At 32.1% G+C, this 25,713-nt stretch overlaps 1 protein-coding gene across 1 annotated transcript in view; it reads right to left on the bottom strand.

The window, feature by feature from the left end:
* The window catches only part of LOC140446094 (basic helix-loop-helix ARNT-like protein 1), a 243,697-nt gene extending 219,325 nt beyond the window's left edge, over nucleotides 1–24,372 (bottom strand). Inside the window, exon 1 of the mRNA XM_072538624.1 lies at nucleotides 23,989–24,372. The gene's annotated coding sequence lies outside the window, so the exon portion shown is untranslated. The remainder of the gene's footprint in view (nucleotides 1–23,988) is intronic.
* Nucleotides 24,373–25,713: the final 1,341 nt, after the last annotated feature.

Below are 25,713 nucleotides of genomic sequence, written 5' to 3'. Positions count from 1 at the left end.
GTTTTAGTGAATAACTAGCGGACCAACTCGACATCGAGTTTTTTAAATGAAATTTTTATTTTGCGAGAAAAATATACAATATATACAATGAGCGGAAGTAAAAATATTTTTATAAATAACTCAAAAACTATAAATGATAATTTCGTGAACTTACATTTTTGAACTCTACGTTGAATTCTCTATTGATTTCACTAATAAAAACGAAACCCGAAGTCGACCTCAAAACCGGAATGCAATTTTTAGTTCATCAAATGTCGACATGGATATCATTTAGCAGTTAATTTTGCATGCTGATCACGAATCCGGTGTCAAATTTGCTCTATCTTGACGTTTTATGCGCGTTTCGGGTCACTTCCGGTGTCGGATCGCAACCGGAAGTACATATTTAGATTCATCTCGACGAGACCTTTCGATCCATATATACATTGTGGGGTCTAAAACTTAAAGTAAATTTTAACTTCCGGTCATCTCAAAACCGGAAGTGAATTTTTGTACCAAAAGTATATCTTGACAATCTCATACGTAATACTAATAATATTCCGAAAAAATATTTTAATTATCTAATATGGTTTTTGAGTAAAGTGGTGGACAAGAAAAGAGCTTAGCGTTTTAGTATATAAGATCTTGGGGATATTGTGTTTATTTGTTTGATTTTTAGTTGGTTTTTTGCATTCACATATTCCATAATAAATCTGTGTATCTTTGGTCTGTTCTTTCTGATCTTAGTGAATTGTTTATCGCCTAATTTTCTATACTCCCGAATGCTGTTTCAAAGTCAATAAAGAATACATGGTATATTGTACTATAACCTTCTGTAACTCCAGCTTGTTCTTTTGGTTGGTAGATATCCATTTTCGTTCTTAATCTCTTGGTTACTATTTTAGTCAGTACTTTATAAATTACATAAGTAAGATATTAGGACGGTAATTGTTTAGATTGCTTTTGTCTCCTTTATTATGCATTATTAGGATCGTATGGTGTTTGTAGATTTGCCTTACACAATTCTTAATAGGAGTTGTAGATTGTTTTTAGTATTTTTCCCTGTCACTTATTTCCTCGCCATTTTTGTATTCGATTTTCATTATTTCTATTCTACCTAATTTGAGTTTGAGACATTTCATATTTCAATTATTTTCTATTATCTTTTCGGCTTCCTGTCTTGTTATCCTCTGTTGCCTGACTAGTTTTCGGATAGTTTTGTCTATTACTGTATATACTCTTGAATTCCTTTTTATTTCTCTTACCATTCGTCTTCGTTTTTCCATTAATTTTTGTAATACAATGCTATTCTTTACATAATTTATAATTCGTAGATTTTTTTATTAGAAATCTTAATTTAACAAGTAAACCGGCAACACTGCGAGCTAATGACAAACTGTGTACTTTGTATTATACCAGAATTTTTTTATGGGGATAGGTTAGTTATTAAAATCGAGAAGCACAGACACAATTTTTCGTTTATCAATTATAAAGATGACATTCGACTAGATTAATACAGCCTTCAACGCCTAGTACTACAAATTGTTCAAATACTTAGGTAGTTATTTTCATTGAATCTTCAATAAATAGGACGGACGCAATGAAAATAGAAGCCATCAAACCGTGGAGGCTAATAGTGTAATTCTTTTTTCTTGTATGGTTCTGAAACTATTTTCTTTTGCCACGTTTTCACTGAATATTTTATACATTGAAGGGAATAAACTACAACAAATTGTAATAAAAATTACATTTTTTTGTTTTTGACGTTTTGATTTCAATCCGGAAATCGTTTTCACAAAATTCCTGAAATTAAAGTTGTAATAAAAAGTTTGTAAAAATTAGACATTGTGTCAATTAGTTACAATTTTTCTTTCAGGAAATTTTTCAAAACAACTTCCGGATTGCCAATTCACTCCCCACTCTCCCCAGTAATTGCTAATGCCTTTATGAAAGACTTTGAGACCAGAGCATAATTCTCAGTAATGCTTAAATCCAAATGTTGATTACGATATGTTGACGATACATTCTTCATTTGAAGACACAATGTAGATTGAGGCTGATTTATCCTTACCATTCCTAGACATAAAGAAAAATATCCCAATATATCCATTACTCTGTTTACCAATAAAAGGAAATTTTTTAAAGCAATTTCCGGATTGCCAGTTCACTCCCCACTCTCCCCAGTAATTGCAAATTCCTTTATGGAAGACTTTGAGACCAGAGCATAATTTTCAGTAATGCTTAAATCCAAATGTTGATTACGATATGTTGACGATACATTCTTCATTTGAAGACACAATGTAGATTGAGGCTGATTTATCCTTACCATTCCTAGACATAAAGAAAAATATCCCAATATATCCATTACTCTGTTTACCAATAAAAGGAAATTTTTTAAAGCAATTTCCGGATTGCCAGTTCACTCCCCACTCTCCCCAGTAATTGCAAATTCCTTTATGGAAGACTTTGAGACCAGAGCATAATTCTCAGTAATGCTTAAACCCAAATGTTGATTACGATATGTTGACGATACATTCTTCATTTGAAGACACAATGTAGATTGAGACTGACTTATCCTTACCATTCCTAGATATAAAGAAAAATCAATCCCAATATATCTATTACTGTGTTTACCAATAACCCAACCATACCAACTGTTTCTTGCATGCCTTCTCCCGTTATCCATATTCACAAACTAATTTAGCTACCAATACCCTTGTTTCCTGATCAATACGCCTTAGAGACGATGCAAGTAGATCCTCAGAACATTCTTCTCTAAAATAACCTCTTATCCCAAATAATTATCGCGAGTATCATATCAATAGTTGAATCAACATCTATCTACCTCCCATTCAATCTAAATCTAAAAAGGCTTAGCTTGGGCCAAGATCCATAAAGACTTGTCTATTGATGATTGGCGTAAGGTAAATTATTACAAATCATTTTATTTTCGCAGTTTATAATTGGTATTCACATTCACAGGTTTGCTTCAGCTATGAAGCAACATTTCAAATTATGGATGACAAGGCTCAGTTTGTAGTAATGATATGGTCGTTGATTAGTAGCAAAGGTATGGGAAGTTTGTATGCCGTAGAAGACAAGATGCCAATATAAAAGGATTTTGCAGACAATTTGGTTCCACAAGTGAACGAATGGTATGGTAACAGTTATAAGATATTTAGGCAGAATAGAGCACCTTGCCACACGGCTTAAAAGTATTAAAACATTTTTGTTAGAACAAGAAATTCCGCTCTTACCATGGCCAGGCAACTCACCAGACATGAACCCCATTGAATATGTCTGGGAGTGCCTAAAAAGAGAGTTAGCCAAGGAAATAGTTACCTACAAGAATCATTTTCTATTGGAATCATCAAATTTAAAAGAAATCGCACTATTGCCACAAATTGGTAGAATTGCTCCTGCAGTGATCCTTTTCCAAGTTAACATGCTCCTAACATCTTATACACATATTTCACTATATTTTTTTCCTTTGCTGCGAGCTGTGCCGATATTTTCTACCTTTATTTTACTATTAACTCGCATTAACATTAGAAAGGTCATACATCGATGACAATTTGAATATAGGTGTTAACTTAAATTTTTACGTGTTGATTTTATCCCAGCCTTAGTAGTCATGTGTTGCCCAATGAAAAAGATCCGGATGTACCGTCTAATAACATCTGGTTTCAACACTACGGTGCCTCGCCTGATTTCAGGAATGATGTGCGATATTATCTTTAACAAATATTTCTCAATCGATGGATAGGTAGAAAAGAGCTATATTATGGCCACCTCGTTCTTTGGATTTACGACTTAGAGTTTTCGTTGTGGAGTTTATTAAAAAATCACTGCTAAAATTATTCACAATCACTGATGGATTTGAACAAGGCGAATTGGTCATTGTCAGATGTTAAGTGTGGTTATTTTGAATATTTGATTTAATAAAATATATTTACTATATCATTTTTCTGTGATTTTTTTGCCATTTTCCTTCTAATGTATTAAAAGATATTTCTCGAATATTACATACAGTAATTAGAAAAGAATAACTGAACCCTATACATACTTACTGTTATTTTTTATCTGAAAGGAGTATTCATTTTTTCAATTAAAGTTAGGGTGCCTTATTTAAAAAAGTAGATGACGTCATAACTTCGATAAATATAACAGAAAAAAATTAAATGCGAAACAACCCCAATTTAATTAAGAAATTAATACAATTTAACAAAAAAGCACCAAAACAAAAAAAACCAAAAAAAGAAAACAAAAAAAAACAAGAAAATAATAAAAGAGTAAAAAAACAAAATAAAAATATATCCATAAAAATATTAGGTATATAACCAGTAGTAGTAGTAGTAGTAGTACTAACATTGATAACTGATAACAAGAAAATTTTGACTATGAATCTGCAATCAATAATAATTAAAATTCAGTCGATTTTAACAATAAACACAAACAAGTCTGGCTAATTGGCTCTGCCAAAGCCATTTTTCAGAAAAAAAAAAGAAAAAAAAAAAAAAAATACAAAATACGACCCTTGTTTTACGGCGAGTTTTTTCCAAACTCTTTCAGGAACGAAACTATAAATTGTATGCGATAGTTTTGGGACACACTGTGCAACTGAATCCAACAAAGTCCTTTGGCTACCACTGGATCAACGCAAGAATTTTACGAAAAAAGATTGCAATATTTAATAAGTGGTGAGCAAACACACCATAGTGGCTACAGCTCAGTAGATAGGTACTCTCTACTGCGCTAGATGCCCGATGGTTCGATCCTGGATTTCATTTTCTAATTTAACTGAGTCACTATCGTTCTCAGGCCACGTAAAGCCGTCGGTCTCGGCTACGTAAGTAGTCCTTTACAAAGACAGAAGGTAACAATGAAGGTAACAATAAAGATGTACAATAAGCCAATCGGATCGCAATACGACCGATCATAACAACAAACGGTTTCCGAAAGAAAACAAAATGTGTAACACCATGCGCAAACCGTTCATAACAAAAAATCTGCTCTATAGCATTTTTGGATATCTCGCAAGCTTTTGACAAAGTCTTGCACACTGGGCTTCTATACAAAATTAGATATGTTGTGCAGTTAACCATATTCTGATCTTTAGGCCCTCCGTTTCTGATCGTTATTTCCTTGTAAAATATAATTAGCAATACATGTTAATATCCACTTATAGCATCTTTGGACTACTTGCTGTCAAATCGCTATACACAATTGATCTCTATACAGACCGGAACATCCTCATAGCGATTTATCCAAAAGATACGGCAATTTTGGTTGTCCAATCAAGTATTGCTTCATAAATGCTTTAAACGAATAAATACAGATTTGGTTAAAAAACTGGCTAATCAAGGTAAATTATCAAGTGAATTTACAAAGAGAGTTACGTTTACAAAGAGAGAAGAGGCTTTTCTTCCAGTCTCACTAGCTAGTCAAGAATACAAAAAAAAATCCTATTAAAAATGGTGTACATCTGGACCATAGATAAATATGGAAAAACATAAATTACAGAACAGAAAATAGTTAGGTAGTAAGTTAAGTAAAGTTTAGTGGCTAAAAGCAAAAAAAAAACAATTGAATACGTAAGGGAATTATATAATCTAACTGAGGGAATGTAGCTCAAGATCTAACGTCGATATTTGGAATCAGATGCCAATCAACAAATCTTCAGTATATATTTTTGAGGTTCATTGACATTGTCTTAATTATTGTTTATTCTTCGCAAGTCAATTATGATTAAACTTACCAAAGGACTCATCCAGAGTGTTTTACGACCTGAGCTTTTTTTAATTGTATGTTTTTCAACCTGATTACTATTCAGAAGGTATTTTAGTTGACTAATCCGATACAAACCAATGAATTGCACGTCTAGTTGAGATTTAAAATGGAATAACAAATATAAAAATAAAGATTAACAATTATCGACTGTTAAATCTGTAATTTGGTTGAAATTTTATGTCTAAGGTTAAATATTTTATTTATTACGCTGTGTTTTAAATTCTAAGAAAACTTACCAATAAAATGTTTTATTGCTATTCTAATCACTTTTCTAACCAATAAAACTAGGCGAAGCGGAACACATACTATAATTGAATATTTTGAATAAAAACAAAAATTAATATTATAAAAATAGGACATATTATTAATATGACAAAGACAGAAATATATAAGAGGTAAGAAACAGACTAAAAAACAATTAACATAATAAGTAACCTCTTTCGCCGATTAGGACACTGCGATCTCAAAAACACAATATTAGTTCTACAAAATCTATCATTTTTCAGGCATACTGGTCAAATTTTAGCGTCATGTGGCCATTAGTATCTTTAAGAAATAAAAAGGTGAAGGAAACAAAAGAAAAGCTCGATAGATAATAAGGGATTAACACTTCTTCAGAATGCACTATCGGATTGTGGTTCCGTGGATAAACCACGTACTGGATGCCCCTCCGATGCAGTTATACCGAAAAATATAAAAAAAGTCCATGAAATAATGTTAGCTGATCGTAAAGTGAAGGTGTTTGAATTGGCAGAGACTACTAGTCATACTTTGAACAAAGTTTTGAATATTAAAAAATTATCCTACCGATGGGTGCCAACCATTAACCAAAACCATGATCGTGTGACCACTTCTCAGCAGTGTTTGGGTCTTATAAATCGCAAGCTGACGGACTTTTGGCGTCAATTGGTAACCGTTGATAAAACATAGATTCACTACTATACACCAGAGAACAGAATGAACGCACGGCAGTGGTCTGAGCCGGCAACGGTGCCCTGAAGCTGCGAAGAGTGGCTCAATGGGTCGGAAAGTCTATAGCCACTATATTTTGGGATTATAGAAGTATAATTATAATTGACTATATTAAAATTTGTAAAACTATCAATTGACCCATATGCGAAGAAAAAAAGTATTGTTTCTTCAAGACAATGTACCGGCTCACAAGAGAGTTATGGGCTTATTCTCTTGATTTTGTCCATTCCGATTATTATGTGTTAACAAATCTGAAGACATGGCTTCTAAATAAAAAAAAATCAGCCCGAACAAGGATAATTGACGAAACAAACGCCTATTTTCCAGAGATTCCAGAATCGTTTTATTCGGACGGCATACAGAAGTTGGAAAATCGCTAGAATCGTTGTGTTGGAACTATATCGAATAAAATAAAAGAATTTTTTGGAAAAACATATTTTTATTTCAAAGCACTTATCAGTCTACCTAGTATTGTTCTGAAACTATTTTCTCCTAGCATATTTTTCAATAAATATTTTATATACGTAAATACTTTTGGTCGCAACGCAACGACAAATGCGAGTATTTGGATGAATTGGAGTAGGTTTTATGGTAAACCATAAATGCCGCAGGCCGATATTGGGTCTCACTCCAGTTAATAAAAAAATATGTAAAATACGCCTAATAGGTAAATTTTATAATATTACAATTATTAATATCCATGTCCCAACAGAAACAGCAGATGAACTTATTCGCTGTGAGCCGATGAGTAGAGGGGATATGACAGTTTTCACCAGCGCTGTTAGTGGCAGTTTTCTGCATTTAACTTGTAAATTTTCAATTAATGGCGAATATGGATTTTTCAAAAAAAAAAGATATAGCAGCTGTTGTATTGATACATGTAAAAATACTGGGTATAACAGTGATTGTAAATTTTATTCATTTCCTGTTGCCAAGCATAAAACAGTTCAAAGAGAATAGTGGATTATTGCTATCAATAAGAAAAAGTAAGTAAATAACCTATAATACAAACAACATAATATTTCTATGGTGTAAAATAAAAAAATAATTGATTTTGTAGCGAGGATGGATCATTATGGACTCCAAAAAGTCATCATTTAATTTGCAGTGATCATTTTCTTGGAGGAAGAAAATCTGATGCAGAAATGAGCCCTAGTTATGTACCTGAGGCCTGGATGCAGCTATTATATTTCGAAACATTGCGTACATGCCCAGCATCAACTAAATCTTTCCCCTTTTTTGGTGTAACTGGTTGATATGGGATATCATGTGATATAGACTTAAATCCAGTGTAATGTTTAATATCCATTTTGATAAAATTCAAACAAATTGATATCTAAGTACTAAGGCCTACGCACACAAAAAATAACGCTGAGAAAAAACAGTAAACAGAATGAAAAATGAAAACAAGAGGTGTAAATTGGATTTTGACAGATCCGATATCCGATGACACGAAATACGAAATTTTTTGTAGGAATATATTTGATTGTCGTATCCGACATTTTTTGACATAATATATGTCATAATATATGTATCATGTGTCAGATTATTGGATGGATTAATATTTATTTCAATTAATTGTCATTAAATGTTAGCTGTTTTGTTTGATAATATAATATATATTATATTGAGCTACGTTCTCGTCGTTTTTGCCTCACATAGTATATAATAATTAGGTCTTTGTTCCAATTTAAATATATTTCAAATAGTAAACATAAACACTCCACAAAAGTAAGTAAGGTAAGGTAACCTTTAACCTTTAAATATTTTCACATAAACTTCGTCTTTTTCTCAATGGCCTTTTGCGTAAGTAGTCATCCAGTCGCAGGAACTTATATCTTACATATTATAATTATAATGAATAAAATAAAAAAGCGTAATTACTTTTATTATTCATTCTGTGTATTCGTTCAGTAATCAGTTTACAATAATATTTCAGTTCATAATCTGTTTATTTTGAGATAAATATCTATTTTTCTCGTTTTGTCATATTTCACTTACACCGATTTTACAAGAAAAGTACAAGTTTCAAACCGCGAGAGAGCGCTACCGGCGAAACTCACAGCCAATAGTAACCGATCAATTATACGACCAACTAGAAGTAGAATGTAACAACGTGCAAAAGGGAGATGCAGTTATAGTCCTGGATGATATGGGCGCCAAGTTGGGAAAAGAATCCTTTGGTAAGCACAGTTTACATGATATACCAGCAACAACGGTATAAGAGTGGCACACAAGGGTAGTTAGTTCGTGTTTCTCCCACAAAAATATGCATAAAGGAATTACTAGTTTTAATTGTAATAAGCCACAATTTTAGTTTAAATCAAGTTTATTTTTGACGTTCCGATTTCCACTTCGGAAATAAAAAAAAGTATTCATAAAGTAATCTGTATGATACCTGGTACTAATAAATTTAATCAGATTGATCATATATTAATATCTGAGCGTTGGGCAACCTCTGTAACAAATGTTAAATATTGTAGAGGGGCAAATTGCTATTCGGATCAATTCTTGGTCATATCGAAGATAAAACAAAGAGTATCAATGGTAAGAAAAGAGAGGGGTGCCAGACAAAGAAAATGGAACACGTACAGGATGAAAATTGGCAATAGGATGATTTTTAACTAAATGGAACACAAGAAATTTGCAAGAAAATACTATTTTATTAACATCAAAATGAAGCTTATATCATTTACAATATAATTAAGAATGGAAAATAATGTCATCAAGATGGTGACCATTACCTTGGATGCAGTTTTCGATCCTCTTTATGAAATTCTTCATAAAACGCTCTAACATGGCTCGATCTATAGTCCGGATTTCCTGGTGAATTGCGTTCTTTAACTCTATAAAATTACGAGGCTTGCTATAGTTTATTTTTATGAACGAGAGAGTAATTAGCATAATTTTAACTGGTAGTTCCGACCACTCCATGGGCGTGCTCAAGATTAATTGAAAAATTACTTTGAATAATTGTAAAAAATAAATGAATTATTTCAGTGTTATAAAGTGTTATGTGTATGTAAACAAAAGTGACCTCTTTTATCACACACTATATTAGAACTGACTGGCCTACATTAAAAAGGGTTTTAAAAAATTCACATTTTTTTTAATTTTTAAAAATTACAAAAGAGAAAAAGAGTTTTTAAAACCGTCTAAGGTATGTTAAATAGATGAATAAAAATATTAATATAAAACTTACAGCTACTTGTTACAAATCCAAATCAGATTCAGAAGATGAACTTTCAGAACCAAGATTTATAATAACTGGCTCGATCATTTTATCAGTAATATTGTCCAGCTTCCACATTTTTTCCTCTTCTTTAATAGTGTGATGCACTGCCTTTTCCCAGTTTTCAGGTTTTACATTATTTACGGCCTCCAAAAACAACTGTTTAACATCATGAATTTTAAAAGTGGTATTTTTTCTTGAAACTTCACTCTTTATCTGTGCCCATACCAGTTCAATCGGGTTTAATTCACAATGATATGGTGGGGATCTAAGTACTGTCATTCCACGATTTTTGGCAATTTCATCAATTTCGTATTTTTTAAATTTTTCTTTATGAAGGGCACACAACGAATAAAGTTCCTTTCTTATAGATCCGGGATGGTACGTAATATTTTTTGAACTCAGCCAATTCTGCAAGTCTTTTTTTAACCACTTGGTTGTGGGCAGTCCTTCTATAAGTCTGGAGTGATAACTTGCATTATCCATTACTATTACACAGTTCTTAGGAAGAAGATCTATCATTTGTTCGAACCATTCTTGAAAGACATCAGCGTTCATGTCTTCATGGTAGTCACCGGTACGAGTTGATTCAAAAGTTAATAAACCACCTTCAACAAAACCGTCTGAACTGCCAATGTGTACTATTATCAGCCTGCGTCCCTTTCCTGATGGTGGGTTTAAACCAGTAGATAAGTTATTTACAAAAGCGTGCCTTTGACTTGTAACAGTTTCATCCTGCCAAAATTTATTTGGTGTATGACCCTCGTTGATCCATGTTTCATCAAGATAAAATATTTTTCTTTTTTGGTTTCTCATTTCCTTTATGGTTCTTAGAAAATGTCTTCTCCATATGACAATATCGCTTCTTTCTAATAAAATAGACTTTCTGGGATTCTTTTTCCAGCGGAAGCCTATTTCTTTTAAAAGTTTCCATAACGTACTTAGATTTCCCAACACCAAGTGTACTGCTAACTAACTCAACGGCCTCATCAACACTTTCACATAAACGTTTGTCTGTAAATGATTTAAAACAATTAAATATTAATGTTTTCTCATTAACTGTTAGAGGACCAATTTTTCGGCGTTTACACGGCACTTCCAAATTTTCCATAACACTAGTATACACAATAAACTGCACCTTGCAACTGAAGTACATACTTTTAGTGAACTGTTAAGAATTTTGAATACGCCACTTGGACCTTCCTATATACAAAATGGAAAAACCCACTATCACATTTTCTGTGGAATAAGTGTAGAAGGTAATTATCTAGTCAATTACTGTCGTAGATTCCTGGAATTAAAGAATTAAATGTTTGATTGTTGAAACCCTTACTTCGTGGAATGCACTCATTTCAGATAAAATAAAACGTTTTATTTTATCTAAAGAATTAAACTTTATTTTGCAAATAGGCAAAGAATTAAACTTTATTTTGCAAATAGATAAAATAAAACGTTTTATTTTATCTAAAGAATTAAACTTTATTTTGCAAATAGGTAGGTACTTATTAAACTTTTATTGGTTATATATAACCAATAAAATAAACATCTTACATTTCTTGCAAATTCATTAGTACCTGTTAACCTCCATCACTCCGACACTGGCAACCTTATTTAGGGATTAGTAACCCTCACAACTATTGTATTCTATTCTGCTCCAACCTTTATACCTGGTGGTCATACTCAATTTAAAATTGTTTTCCTATATACTTCTGTAAACTTGTTGACAAATATCTGTTTTTCATTGAGTCACCCGTATCAACAGTTTAGGGATTTGCATACATAATTTATTGTTTTATTACTCTCTCATACATAAAAATACACTATAGCATATACACGACTCTTTAAATACTCCCATAGAAAAAAATCCCAAATTAACAGGTCTGGAGACCTTGGAGGCCACGGCAAATTTCCGAAACGTGAAATGAGTTGTCCTGGGAACAGGTTGCGGAGAATATTCATTGTGAACATGCATAACAAGCATGGGAAGTATGTGCCATGGCACCATCCTACTGAAACCCCACATTCCTTGAGTTTATCCCTTTTCTACGTAGTTCTGGAATCAAAAAATTTTGGATCATGTCAACGTAGCGAATAGAATTAACTATGACGGTGACGGTATGGCCAGCCTCTCGAAAAAATATGGCCCAATAATGCCAGTCGGACCAATGGCACACCACACTGTGACTTTTTGTGAATGTAAAGGGCGCTCATGGAAATTTCGTGGGTTTTCAGCATCCCAGTACCTGTAATTCTGTTTATTAACGGTTCCGTCTAAATGGAGATGAGCTTCGTCGCTCATTAGAAGATGCTGACCTAAGTTATTACTTATATAATATATATAGTACCAATTATCAGTATATACATGTATATATGTAAAAAGAAATCATTTTTTATAATAAACAACTTGCGCCTTTTAAGTACCTACTGATAATTCCCGGTCCTGCAGTCGCAGTCGATTTAAACTTAGTTTATACTGTTATTTATTTAAGGGCGATTAGTACATGAATCTTTTGTAAGTGCTTAGTTCTAACACTTATAAATGTTAACCATCTTTGTAAAAGCTTCTATAGTATTTTTTGTTCCTATATCTAAGTAAATATAACCATTTATTCGGCAAGCTTATTAGCGTAGTTGCGGCAATCATAACGATTAGATGGTTTTATGCCGGCAATTGGTTAAGTAGACAGTAAGTTCCAAGCAAAACTTCCCTTTGAATATATTATAAAATTTTTCTGTTACAACGTTGCGTTGCGAAACTTCATTGAACAATTTTAAGCGAAAACAAAAATATTAAATGATGACGTAAACGGAGAGTACGGAGATGATTTACTCCGTAATTTGGGCATTAAAGGACAATCTATATATATAAGAAACTTAATGAAAAACACTAAAATAAGAAAAAATGAACGAACAAGACCAGACAGCACGCGCGCATCCCCGCAGCGACCGTGATTGGATGTCGCCATCGGGTGGTTGACGACTTATTCATAGTTCAAAATTAACCTGCAATATAAACAGCGGCGGAATAACAGTTGAGGCCATTCTACAGTTCATTTGTGTAGGTCGTTTATTTTCAGTAACTAATAAACCTATTAAAATAACAATGTTTCTTAAATAACTTTACCTTTAATACCGTTATAATAATAAAAGGGTCAAACGAAACTAATCTCAGCAGGTCATAATGTGGTCAGAGAAGAGTTCTAAAACAGCAACTTCATAGGATATCGGAAATCCTAGCTTGCCAGAGGGGCTGATAGTCAACCATCTATTAAATCACTTGTTCGAATGCGGAACTCCAAAGCGGAATAGCATGGGACAAGTAAAAAAACTAAACCATTAAAAATAAGCTTCATTAATTTAAGAAACAAGCTATACATAATACAAACGTAGCACTTTCGACTGGGAAAGTTCTTTAAAATACTAAAACTGTTAAAATATATACTTTAAGAAACTACAGAATATGCCACTTTGTAAAGAGAATAAAAAATGAAGCATTATCATGAATATTATGTAGCTTCCTAACTTGAAGCAGTATAATGCTTTTACAAAAGACGATTAAGCAAAGATACACTCATTGAATTTCATAGATGATAACATCAACTCACATGTATAAGCACACACAAAGACATACACCACAGTCATCCCCCTTTTCGAGGATAAAATCGTTGCAATATACAGTTATACAAACAGGAAATAAATTAAATAATAGCTCAAAACTCAATTGATGAAAAATAAAAAAAAATTTAAAATCTGTTTGATTCTTCGCAAAAATTCACTCTTCGACACATAACCAAAAAAATCGAGTCAACACATTCAGTCAACGAACAAATTCATAACAAAAGATGTAACTTGCAAGAATTTCTGAGGATAACGAAATGATAACTAAAATTCATTTAAAAAATCTTATTATCAAAGAAAGTGATTGAATGATATATAAGAAAAATTGTAAATCTGGCAAACATTGCAAGCATCAACTATGGAATCTCCATATTGCAGAATAGGCGTATCCCGGATTTGTTCAATTCGGATCATCCATTTAAGAGATAACTAGACGTTTGTATATTACTATATTACTAGTAAATTTGACCGCATCATGCGACGGAGGATCCAATCAATTGTCATCTACAGTCAGTCACTAAATTTTTAAAATAATAAACTTTTTGCATATAATCCAAGTAAATATAAAGTATGAGTTAGTGCACTTCTGACCTGACATCATGGTCTTTTTAGTATACCCTGTATATATATATATATATATATATATATATATATATATATATATTATATATATATTAAACTTAAAGCTAAGATTAATATTATTATAAAAATTAATATTAAACTCACCAGTCTTTCGGGTTGAACCGCGTCGATATCCATTTTGCCGAGCTTTCGACATCCTCTCTGATGTCTTCTTCAGGGCTTCCGAGGTCTCAGTCTCCCGAGCCCCCAGACACTACTACACTCACTAGTCACTTCTAGTTCACTCACTAGTTCACTACTACAGTGAGTGAACTAGATGTGACTAGTGAGTGTAGTAGAGTCTGGGGGCTCGGGAGACTGAGACCTCGGAAGCCCTGAAGAAGACATCAGAGAGGATGTCGAAAGCTCGGCAAAATGGATATCGACGCGGTTCAACCCGGAAGACTGGTGAGTTTAATATTAATTTGTATAATAATATTAATCTTAGCTCTAAGTTTAATTGTACTAACCGCGGAAATCTTTCCGAACATATTATATATATATATATATATATATATATATATATATATATATATATATATATATATATATATATATATATATTAAAATGGCACGCTATATACATTATATGTACTATACGTCTCTACTATACAGCGTTACACGTTAAGAAAATACCATTGCGGAGATAGGGCCATGTATTTCTTATGGACGATAGAAGCGCAGCGATGCCACGATGAACACAAGCACGATTCAGGGTTGTATAATTTGTATTTTAGACATGAATTAAATAATTGTTTTTTAACGTAATTGACCAAAAGTGTCCATTAGAAACAAAAGATGAAAAGTAGGGAAAATGATTTTAATTAAATAAATAGTATTTACAAAAGATAATTTTATTTTATCTTATTTTAATTATAGTAACGACAGTTTATTTGTTTTTCGGTAAGAATATCATATACCATGAATCATAGAAATCAGTAGAAAATATTGCTTAGTTAAATCATGCACTTTGCCGGCTATTAAAGATTTAAAAGCAAATAAACGGACCGCTTGGAATGCGTATATCTAATTACTAATTGCAACTTAAAATAATACGGTGTGCGTATGTCAGCGATTTTATGTCGTTCTCTGAGACTACATAATGATAATAAAGCTTTGTGGTTCTTCAGTTGTTATTCTGACTTTACAGTTAAATATTAATTGAAAATGGAAATTCGAAAAATATATCGACAATCTAGTAAACCGCATGCCTGAGAGTTTTGGCAACACTGATCTGCATAAGCCTAATATTATTTTCTTAACGTGAAACGCTCTATAGCATACTACATTATATGATTACATTGATTAAGAATCATGTCAGCATGGAGACTACAAATGGTTATTAAATTATCAAGATCACCTAACAAAGTTCAGCTGTCTACGCCCATTGAAATCGAAGCAATGTATTGAAGTGCCTTCGGAATTACTAAAAATTTTTCTTGAATTTGGTGCACCTGCTATCCTCTGAAGTGACAATGGCCGCGAGTTCGTAAACAGTGTAATTACCGAGTTAGTAAAACTATGGTCGGAACTGAAAATTATCCATGGGCGACCACGACACCTACAGTCGCAGGGGACCATAGAACGGTGTAATCAAAATGTGGAAAATTTGATGCGTTCGTGGATGCTTGATAATAAATCCACCAACTAGTCCATCGGCTGCTATTTTGTTCAGTTTCAAAAAAACTGTTCTCTTCATAGAGTTATTGGCCGTATTCCACCTCCACCACAAAACGGTCAAAAATTATTTAATTCTACATAATTTTGTTTGAATTGATTTAATTTTATTTAATTCTATTTACCTTTATTTAGTTTTATTTTATTTTGGTAAAGTGTTGACGTTTATTAAAGGTCATTTTCAATATACTTACCTTTTCGTCAGAAATTAAATACAGGTTTAAAAACTTTTACATTATTTGAAGTCTCATAGTCGAATATGTCCTAAATATTATAAATTTTAAATAAAGTATGTTGTAAACTTTTTATCTATATAAGGTTAAATGTTTAATATCTGATAAGATATTAGATACAATTTCATAACACAATTTCACAATGTGTATTTATTTAAAAAATTCAATTCATTCAAAAATACACTGAAAGGATCACTCGCCACTTCATCAATTTAACTTGATATTGCAAGAACTTACTTGATTTGAGCAATATTACCGCATTTTAAAAAATTCAAACACTTTTTTCTCGATACTTTGTTTTTTCGTGCGGTAGGCACGATTTCTCGAGAATAAATCGACCGATGTTGCGGAAACTTTGCACAGCTTATCTTTATAGTATTGTTTCGTGATTGAACAAAGAGATTTAAAAACAAATGAAGTTTAAAGTTTTTAAATTTCAATGAATTTTGGTTTCGTATTTCTTAGCCTTTTTCCAATTCTCATCGTTTTTAACATTTTTTTCGTATAAAACAAGAACGAGTCAACCGATTGAAAGTCCCTTGGTCCAATCACTAAACAATACTATAAAGATGAACTGCAAAGTTTGGAGAAAAACGCATTTGAAGTTTTTAAACTGAGAGCGCACGTACCGACCGAGCGGTATTTAAATCTCTATAAGTACGGTAACAATGCTTGAGTTTTCTTCAAATTTGGTGTACTCTAAAGTACTATACTTTCCTATGGAATAAAAAAATCCCTTAATCTGTGTCATAATCTTTTCTACACATTAACGGTCAAAATTCTTCAATTAGTCGTATTTCTAGGACATTTGAAGTGCTTTCTTCTCAGTTTATAAATAATAGGTCAATATTGCTCAATCAAAATTTAGATTATTTAATTTCTTGTTTTCTAATCGTGTTTATATATTATTGAACGATGTAATATACGAGGGATAGAACCTATGAATAAATATTTGCGTTCAAAGTAGCTGATAACAATGACCGACTCTTGTTTCCGGAGTGTCAGAGGTGTACGAAAAAAAATCTTTTGGTATAGTAATTATTTATTTTCGTTGTTATTTACATTTGAATAAAATATATAACGTGTAACAGTGTAAAATAAAAAAAAATATTTTTATAACATATAAAGCATATATATTTTACAGGTACGTAGTTGCGCATCGCACGCCACTGATGTGACAAAATATTAAATATTTAACGAATTTATTAATTCACCAAAAAGTACTTGACACATAATGTTACCTGTTTAACATTAAAATATCGGGAATAACTATATTCACATTACTCACCAGTCAAATTCACGTCGGACATTATAGCTGATAATGTGACGTCAGTTCCGTCGTTGATCAGCTACATGTAAAAATATCAACATGTTCCATCCTTTGTTTTGAAGTTCGTTAACATTCTTGAATGTTTGAATTTTTAATTCCCCCTTAACATGATTCGACTAATCTTCATTTCAGCCTCATTTTTAACACTCATAGACAACGGTGTCTAAGTTTAATCCTATCCCTCCTTTTTACCTAATCGTTCTAGAATAACTTGTTAGATTTTCTTTTTTGGAATGGCTCCTTTATTGCCTAGAGCAGTCAATCTTTCTTCAATTCTTTTAAATAACCTCCTGGTCAGTCAGTTTTTCCATAATCACTTGAAGGCTGGTTTCTATAGTTGAGTATTGTTGATTATTTGATTCTGTTTGCCTTCTAGTCTTGTACCTTTAGTAGTATGTGCATATGTCTTAGCATCTCCTTGAACTCCTTGTTCTATATTCTACTCGAATTCGTTTGCTTATTTTAATATGTTTCTTTCTACAATAATTTACAATCTTTATCGCCAGGTCCCATTTTCTTTTAAGCCTTTGTATATGTCTTAAGATTTTGCTGTAAAAGGTGGCTAAGTGTCCAGGTTTCAGATCCATATGTGACTACAGATCTTATTAAGGTTTTCTATATTTGGCACTTCGAATTTGGTATAATGTCTAATTTTAGGTGTTTAATTAATATCTTCTTCATGTACCGTGTCCTTTCGTAACGTTGGTGACTATCATAGCTATCTTAATTTTATTCACTGCCACCCTAAATAGCATGCTTGTATCAACACCATACCAATCTCGCAAGTTCTTCAACCATGAGGTTTTTCTTCGTCCTGAACTGCGTTTGATTGCTATTTTTCCTTGTATAATACTTTGTAGGAACATATATTTGGGACCTCTCATTACTTTACTGGCCTTCCTATGACGAAGATTATAACGTTATCACGTAGCCGAGTGGCGGCGAGCTCGAACTCTTTCCCTTCGAATACTTTCTCAGTCTGCTCTCTTCTTCGACGCAACAAATTTTCGAAAATCATTCCTGGTCTTGACAAATTCTATTTTCATTTTGCATATAAATTTGGGGTTGGTACTCTTTTGTTTTGACTTTTTTAGTATGATATATACATATATACAGTTTAAAATTAACATATATATGCAGTATTGGACAAAGATACATGTATTTGTCCATCATAGCGTATACCCAGTATGATGAATTTAGTAAAAAACGGTGTCGTTAAAGAAAAAAGAACCGCCAACAATTAATAATCTTTTGTAAAAACATAGAAAGATGGAGATATAAACTACAGATACTTTTTAAAAAGTCAATGGATATAGTGTTTAAAATGTAAGATCTATAGAACAAATAGTTCAGAAAAAATAACCTACCGCATTTTCATAAATACGATTAAAAGTTATTGATCTTACTTATCCAACTGCGTTATCAAACCAGACTTACAATTTAAGTATTTATAACCATTACCAGCATAAATTAATAGTTAAAAATCTAGTACATAATTAAAATGTTTATGAGTAATATCGTTGCATGTTTTGCTGGACAAAAATTAAAGACTTATCATTTTTCCTAGAAATTATTCAACCTAGTTGTATGTCAAACTATGCTTATTATTATCGATACAATACGAACGTCTGAATTAAAAAAGTTTGTACAAATGGAAAACATATGTTCGGTATATACAATTTTAAATTGCGTTATCACAAACACGAACTTTGTAATTTAACCTTGAAAGGTTATAGGTTACAGGTTCAATGCAAAAGTAATTGGTTACTTCAGGAAATTCACCAAGGCTCCCTAATGATTCTGAACAGTAAGAAATGTATCTAAAATTATTCAAATTCAAATTAGTTCGGGGCTAATAAGTGCTAATATAATAATGTGAAATGAGTTTATGAAAGCATATTCTCAAGTATTATAATACATATCTTAAAATGTAAAAAGGCGTTAAATAAAACTTAAAATGTTGTATCCCCAAAGTGTCCCCAACCCCATTGAAAATGACCGCAAAATCTGTTTCTACTAATATCTGCTATTCGAAAATTCATAATACTATCCCTTGCAAGACAATTCGGATGGAATTACCCAGATTATTTTGTGCTTGCTATTGGCCCAGTCTCTTAATCTGGGGAATTCCATCAGAATTATCTTGCAACGGATAGTATCAATAAAACAAAATCGGCAACCACGTGTATCCGTATAGATCGTGCTCAAGACTGTCCGAGTCCGATTCCCTTATGACTATCAGTCAGTAAGCGTCTAGTATCTGTGCCACACAGTTTGTAAGTGTAATTTTTGCTTGTTTGGTGCGGTGCATTAAGCCGGAGATATACACGCCTGTTACTAGCACAATGGCATACCAGTACCTATTAGCAAGCACCAGCTACTATCCCTAAACTGGCAAGCGTGTACGTTAACTGACATGCTAGCTAATCGCAAAGTATTTTCGAACGCGCGCTACCACTACGGGCATGCCAGTAGCTAGCAGAGAATTGTCAGATTTGTTTTGTTGGCAATATTTGTAAACTGTCGCTGTGCCAAAAATGAACTGGCCGGCTCAAAGTCCAGATTTGAACCCGATTGAACATGTTTGGGACCAACTCAAACGAAGGATAAGAAACGGCAGCTTCGGTTGGCGCTCATGGAAGAATGGGAAGCTTTTCCTCAAAACGACATCCAGAATGTGATCAATTCAATACCAAATCGAATGAGGAGTGTAATCCACTATAGAGGTAGTAATACACAGTATTAATAATCACGACTTAATTGTAATTTTATAAAGAAAACAGAAAAAAAGGACAATGTTAATTTTTTTTATTTTCCAATAAAATCATTATTTTGGAAGAAGTTATTTTTTGACATTTGTTATTTAAAAAATGATTGCATACTGCTTTAGAACATATTCTTAAACACTACACAAACATCTAATGACAATCACTTTGTCATTAACGTAAAAATTAAAAAATGGCAAACATTTTAAGTGGTCTCTTTTCGTGACGCGCGGTGTATAAAGCCATATGCTAAAAAGTCGTGAAATTAACTTCCTAATAATTACAGACCCTATCTCTAAAATATATTCTTCCTATCCTATGGCCAAACTTATTAGACAAGAATTGCACAATCTAAATCACACAAACATTGCTTTCCTGTGGGTGCCATCCCATAATGTAATCACGTGAAACGATCTGGCAGATCAATATGTACGAGAAGCTTTAGAGGAAGCAACTATTGAGATCTATCCAAAAACTCCAGCGACAGAGATGACAAATCATATTTCCACAACGAAATAGATGACGTTTGGAATAGCAGATGGCACAAAAAACAGGTGAAATTACTTGAGATAAAACCAACATTACAACCATGGTCTGATAGTTCCACCATTCATATTTTTCAGATGATCATCACGTGGTTATAGTCGCCTATATGTTAAACTTGAAATTTCCGCGCGAGTTATATGTGCTTTCTCTAGTTTTCCGTGTTTGACCCCGCGTTGAATAATTTTGGTTTTTATAAAATAGGCAATGAAATTCTCCATACTTATGACCATTTTTATTTCGAAATCCCTATGAAATCAACACCATGTATATAAAGAAGTAATGCATAAACCAGTATTTATTTTATATAATAAAGTAAACAATATATTGTAGTTTTTAAATTAAGTTTAATAAAAATCATTGACTAAAATTTGTATACAAAGTGAACTACAAAAAGAAATTACGATTTTCTCAATTTTTTTAAATGGGTCACCTTTATTTTTATTTTATAGAAATATTGCATTTAAGCTACTCTTTAATTTTTATATAGCATTCTCTATACCTAAACTCATTATTTTCCGAGATATTTTTAGTTTTCTTCAAATTTCGGAAATACATTCAATTTTTGTAAGTATCTAGAAATAAGAATTGAGTATTGAGTGATAATATAACAAAACTATTTTTATTCATAATAATATATACTAAATATAACAATAAATGTGATATTAAGGAAATAACTCTAAAGTAAATCTTTAACATATTCACCTTCAACGTCTATACAAGATTGTAACCAATATTCAAATGACTGACCAACATTTGTTAACATTTATAAGTCAATTTTATTAAAATCTTCTCTTATTTTATTTGTCATATCATCTGGAATTGTTGGAGGCTTCTGGTATAAGAAGTCTTTTATATAGACCCACATGAAAAAATCAATTTTGGAGAATTCTGGTGATCACTGTGGCCAAACAGTTGGTCCTCCTTTGCCTATCCACCTCTCAGGAAAGTTATTATTTAGATGATTACGAAAAGGCACAGTGTGGTGGTAAACTAGAGCACCGTCATATAAAAACCACATTCGTTTTCCAATATTAAGCAGTACATTTTACAGTAGTATTAACAAATGATTAATTAGAAAATCCAGATATATGGCACCATTCACACGACCGTCAAAAAAAAATGTTATAATTTTAACTTCTTCCCTTGGGTGTTTCCAACTATTTCAATAGCAGTATCTCTAGTAATACTGGTTATATTTCTCCAAATAGTATTAGGACTTCCTTTCATGTACCAACATATTTATTCTGATTATTGCCTTGAATAGACCTTTTTTCTTATCTTATAAGATCCACCAGTTGATGTTTTGTGATCGTCTCTAATATTTGGGTTAGTTTCGCTTTTTAATTTGATGTTCCGCTCAATAAACTTATGTTGTTGGGCCACAGTCTCACTAACCTTGCAGTTCTTACATTCACATATATCTTCTTTTATTGTTGTAAAATAATCTACTTGGAAGTGATTTTGCGGCATCTAAGAGAGTAATTATTGAAGCAGTGGCAAAGAAATTATTTATGAATATTAAAAAAATATTTTGAAAAAGGAAAAAAAATAGGAGTAACTGTGGTTTAGCATAGGAAGGAGATTGTAAATAAATACTAATAATAGAGAGACAATGCGTTGTACAGAAAAAAATTAAATCCAGGATCAGAAGCTGTAGAAATCGTAGGCCTCCTGTAAATAGTAAAAATAGTAAATGGAGAGAAAAGAACAATCACCTCTTTTTTAACAATTTCAATTATTACGAACGAAAAAATTATTGTAAGTTCCATTACATATCAATTTGTGAGGAATTATAGCTTAAAATTCGCACTTATTTTAAAAATGTATAAATAAAAACCAAAGTATTGTGACATTTTTAAAATTCATGCCTGTGCTGCCATCTAATTGTAAATCATAGTAATAGTTTATGGAGATGGTAGTACACACCACAGACACACTGTATTTGAAGATGAATCAGATTCTGATTAAATGGATCCAATGTTGTCAGATTATAAGATATTTAAATTGAAAAGTAAAAAATTGCTACATTTGGTCAAAACCTACTTAGGTATTGCTACTGCACTATTTATAAAATAAAAATACAGGTACATAGATGATACTGTATATTTTTTACAAAAGTATTAATAGGCAAAAAATACTAATTTAGTATTAGTGAACTATTTTAGTTTTAGACAATTTATAAAAGGTGTAACACAAGATTTATATTAAACAGAAATAATATTTGTAATATTATTGGATCAATCAGTGAGTGACACCTAGCCCTAAGTTCCAATCTCTTATCGTAACACTAATCGATTGGCCGACATGAAGATTCGCAAATCTATTTTTAGTTTTAAAAACTTTTTGTTTTTATGACCACCACTTGGTTTGGATCGTGAGTCACTAGCCATATCGAAGTGAGTATGCTAGCTCGATAAGCCATCGAATTAACAACTTATTATTTTTCTTCTTATATTTATATTTTCATAAGTTAAACATAAGGTAAAGAGGAAATCTGAGGGACAAATAAGAAGATAATTAAGAATGGGAAGTGTCCAACATATAAGTCCCTATAGTTCTGTCAACTACTAGTACCAATCCGAAGAGCTTCCTAGACGAAATCAAACATATTTATAAGACCATGCAACAATTGGTACTGCTCGCCACGTTCAGATGCGTCAGACAATTTGTGGGAGATACTCCAGCATATTTTCCGATAACGCAGAAAAAATCCCTCAAAGCTCAATTTTTATACCCTAGATATCTGGAGTAGTAATTAAATAAACTAATTATTATTTCTTAGGATATTTCAATGAGGTTTATGTATAGAATTTAAATGTTGTCTAATTTTCTTATAATCCTAACATAAATGGAAAAGCGGCAACACTGCTGGATATTTTATTTGGTTTGGTTAGGAACCCTAAATTCTAACTCTTGTACTTATTGAAACATTAAGGTCATCGACCTTAATATATTTGATAGGTGACCTATATATTAGATGCACCCATTACGATTTCAGAATCAGAGAACTTTAAATTTATTTAGTTGTATCGATACCAAAATAATGCGTTTTGGAATATTTGATGTGATGTTGACAACCTGAATATTTCAATAAAAACTAAATATTAGATTTTTCAATCCATTTCGTGGAAAGAGTTAAACCACTATTTTTATTGAACTAACTCTATTTATAATTATGACAGCAATTGTTTGTTTATCATGGAAATAACATTTTAAATGACTCACCCTTTAATTTCTATGCAGTCTTAAGAGCAGTCTTTTAGTAAATAAATAAGTGTCCTTCCACTCAAAAAGAGACTGCTACTACACACGTTTTAACAACTAAAAAATTCTTTGAAAACAAATAAATCTGTTTGTTAACAGCCACCATAATTTTAAGTTCACAGTTCAAAAACAACAACACTATGAAATTAACTATCTTAAATGTTATCTAAAGCCGATTTTTCAGGTTATTACACTATCACTTTAACTATAAGGGGATTCGAGACAGACAACTTGTATTTTTAGTTTTTAGGTAAACAAAATTTAGGTCTTGGTTTATGTCTACTTTCACCTTCTAAACATATACCCATGCTCCAGTTAGAGTAGTATGTGTTGACATCTAACGTCTAATCTCTAATTTCTAAACCAATATGAAGTTAGCAATGATTTGACGCATGGTGTATTATGACAGACATCCGATGAGCGGCGTTCTATTGAATATTTTTTGTTAGTCCATGGGAGATACAGAAATTATATTAGATATTATTATTATGGAAAATGGAAAATTACCTACAATGCCTAGCTGAAAAAACTTGTACCTATACAAATCGGGAACGTTACAGTTAGATTTATAATAACAAAGAGTTTTACAAGTATCGAAATTTAAAAAAAATTACAATTTTTCAGACAGAACTGGCTGACGAAATCTCATTGCAAAAAATTTTACTTTTATTTAAGTATTTTTGTAGAAGATATACCTAACACTGTTTAATATATTCGGCATAAAAGTGGCATAAAATTTTGAAAAATAGGGACGGTGACACCGATTTGTGATTCTAAAGTTTTTCTCGATTTTTCCACAAATTTGTCGGCTCAAGTATATCGAAATTCTAGTTTTAGACAACTTTTGGAATGGTTCCGGCGAAACTATTTAGATACCTACTCTGTTTTGGTGATAATATTTTAATTTAGGTATAGCAGTTGTAGAATATCTTCTGTCCTTCCATGGTCTTAAAATAATATGTGTTTTAAAATATGAATATTTTCACAATAATGTTCCTAATTTATTTATTTTGGTCTTCAGTTGTTTCAGTCGCTGATATTTCAGAGTCATAGAGATTTGGGAGTCGCAGACAATTTTCCACTCCCAAATATTTGCATTGTTTGTTAGGTATATTTATAGACTTTCTTATCATCTGGCATCAATATGTAGGTAGGTATAAGCTTGAAGAGTGAAGAATGAACTAATGGACACAGGACTTATTGGAGTGAGGATATTCCACATAGGTTTGATGACCATGTGCCAGAGATTAACTTATCTCCCCTGAACTAAAGAGAAGCACAAGCGTGAAGATGTCGTCACATGCTGGCACGCAAACAATTTCTTATAAAAGATTATGCTTCTCTTCTATAGCAGTAATGACAAGTTTTGGAAAAATTAAGGGAGAACCTCTTCGAGTATAAATTTCTCTAGAATACCTTAACAACCTTCTAAACGATTGATTCCCACACTTTGAAGGTTCCAACACTTTCAGTGCGTTCACTGCTCAATTTCAAGTCTAAAAAGATGATATGTAATATTTGGGGTGTATTACATCATTAGTAACTTGTCTTCAACTAAATAGAGTACATCCACCAGACAAAATTCTACTGCGAAGGGAGAAACAAAATGGGTATGAAAAGAATTTGAAAGCTGGTCTAGAGCTTGACAAGGATATCCTAACCTAATTTCAACGATATCAGCACCCA

This window comes from Diabrotica undecimpunctata, chromosome 7 (genome assembly GCF_040954645.1).
Source record: "Diabrotica undecimpunctata isolate CICGRU chromosome 7, icDiaUnde3, whole genome shotgun sequence".
In the NCBI taxonomy this organism is placed as follows: Eukaryota; Metazoa; Arthropoda; class Insecta; order Coleoptera; family Chrysomelidae; genus Diabrotica; species Diabrotica undecimpunctata.
Note: the sequence above shows the minus strand (reverse complement) of the source record. Positions and strands in the feature narration are given on the sequence as shown.